The following is a 2,481-nucleotide window of genomic DNA, read 5'->3' as shown; positions in this document are numbered from 1 at the left end:
TTAATTCTATCCAGAGCCAGACAGCCCTTGCCAGCAGGCCTAAAACTCGCCATTACCCTACGTTTCCTGGCGACCGGGAACAGCTACCGATCCTTGGAGTTTCCCTTAAGGGTAGCCCACATGCAACACAATGTCACTGTTCTGAAGTACATGTATGCCGGGCTATCGTCTCGGCTGTTTTCCACTGCCCATCGGCATTCTGACACACAAGTATACGGTGTAACACACACAAGTACACGGTGTAACACACGCGTGTTGAAATGTGCGACGTAGTCTGAACAAGGAGTTTACATATGTCCCATATAACCCCATTTTTCTTACCACCTTATGCACTTATCAGCACATGTGACGTCATAATCTTAGGCAGGTGCCTGTTCGGCCGCCCGACGGCAGTGAGGTTACGGCGTCGCTTCGGCGTATTTCGCCGAACGGGGCCCGAAGTGTTTTTAACTCTGAGTTAAAATCGATTCGGCGACCGCGCGGGGCCAAAAATAGGCCGGCAGCCGTCGTGAAGCCCGCCGGTCTCCGTCCAGGTCCCGTTCGGTAGTGCCAAAAAACACGCCGAACACGCGCCGAGCGGGCCCCTTTCTTGAATTGTGACCTAAGCATTAAAGAATGAATGTCCTTTGTACTTACATTTTCTTCATTCCGTTTCCTCCATCATGTCCGCCATGGCGTCGTCCACGTCCCGTTTCTCCAGCTCCCTGGCCATCTCGCGGCGTTCAGCCTCGGCCAACAACGACTTCAGGGCCGTCACTTCCTCACGGTTAGACTTGGAAGCACGCTCTGAGGTAAAGAAAGTAAAACACGCTATTCAAAGAAGACCCTAGGAGTACAACTAAACAACCAGCCAGTGGGACCGATCGTGTGGCGTAACGAATGTTCTGGTCGTGTAGCGTAATGACCGTGCGTTCGGCTCAGAACCAAGAGGTCCCGAGTTCGAGTCCTGCCATGCCACCGACCTTGGGCCCTTGGAAAAGGCACTTTACACGAATTTCCTCACTTTACTCGGGTGAAAATGAGTATGTTTGTTGTCCATTCATGCATATTTTTGCGTTGGTGGTGGCTGCAGGTGACATAAATATATATATATGTTGGAAAAAAACTTGAGTGTGCCGTTGCCGTCACCATGTCTTGTAATAAATGTTGGAATAGAAAAAAAGCCAATTACACAACATTCTCTTGATCATGTCTTGTCCACCTAATGCAAATCAGATGCACAGACATTTTGAAAGATGTTTCTTTTCGCGTAGGCGATCGTACGATTCTGATGCTCTAGTCTGTGAAAGAACCAACCACTGACAAGGATCTAAAGGTATAGCGTGGCAGCGTTTTCTACGAGTACGAGCGGCTCGATTGCAACACATTCCAGGTTTTTTTCTAGAAAAATTTAGCATGAGGGAGCAGATCGCAAGCATGGCAAGGAACGAAAAGACTGTAACCATTTATGGAGCTAATAGTTCAAGTTTAACTTGAGTTATGACCGGACATGGTGTTTAAAATTAAATGTCTGAGGCTTTTCCGCAATATGCTGGTATTATTGTGTGTAAGTAGTCCATTACATTTACCTACTTTTTCATGTAGTACAACGTGCATGTGTTAGGAAATAGCTTTCTAGCCGGGTTGCCGGCTTTAGATATCCTTTGTTTTGAGAATTGGTATTTGCACAGTATTTTGCTGTCTATGTTTTGTGGGTGTTTCCATATTTATTGTTCCATTTCTAAAAAAAAAGCCGTCCGTAGCCACGAATACAATCTTATGGAGTTCAAGAGTTCAAGTACTCATCAATATTTATGACCGGACGTAGTGTTTAAACTTAAATGTCTGAAGCTTTTACGCATTATGCTGGTATCATTGACCTACTTTTATATGTAGTACAATGTCGCGTGTGGGGACGAGCTTTCTTTTTTGCTTCCGGGGGAGGATATATCCTTCCGCGGAAGGGTTTTGTGGGAGATAAAGATACAACCACAATGTTCCCCCCATTCATATACTTTCCTCTTGTAACAATGCTTTATTGTCTTTATATTATTTATATTATATATTATATTATATAATACCCTGTATTACTATTAGATTGATTTTGATACAGATCCTATGTAGTCAAACATATCGCATCTTTAGGCCACACCAATTTAATTTCTTAGTTAACGGATTCACCCGCTTCATTTTTTTTTTGATTTGCAAATAAAAATAACAATTCAGAATCACCTGCAAAATGCTCATATTTTGCCCTGAACAGTTGAAAACAGTCCTTTTCATCCTAGTTGTTACAGTTATTCCATCTTTCAATGCAATGGTATCATAAAAAGTTCAAAATTCATTGTTTAAATTTTGAACCAGCCTGGTGTGTTGACTTCATGGCTCCTAATATCGTACCATTTTGGGCCCTAATAGGATGCCTAGGCCTTTACTTTTTTTTTCGCCCGCCCGCTCCATTATTTTTCTAGAAAAATCCGTTAACTAAGAAATTAAATTGGT

At 43.2% G+C, this 2,481-nt stretch overlaps 1 long non-coding RNA gene across 1 annotated transcript in view; it reads right to left on the bottom strand.

Annotated features, from left to right (window-relative positions):
• LOC109471301 overlaps positions 1-787 on the bottom strand; it is a 2,496-nt gene extending 1,709 nt beyond the window's left edge. The window contains exon 1 of the long non-coding RNA XR_002140301.1: positions 637-787. This is a non-coding gene — a long non-coding RNA (uncharacterized LOC109471301). The remainder of the gene's footprint in view (positions 1-636) is intronic.
• Positions 788-2,481: the final 1,694 nt, after the last annotated feature.

The sequence above is a fragment of the Branchiostoma belcheri genome, unplaced genomic scaffold (assembly GCF_001625305.1).
Source record: "Branchiostoma belcheri isolate BF01 breed outbred unplaced genomic scaffold, Haploidv18h27 scaffold246, whole genome shotgun sequence".
NCBI classification, from domain to species: domain Eukaryota; kingdom Metazoa; phylum Chordata; class Leptocardii; order Amphioxiformes; family Branchiostomatidae; genus Branchiostoma; species Branchiostoma belcheri.
Note: the sequence above shows the minus strand (reverse complement) of the source record. Positions and strands in the feature narration are given on the sequence as shown.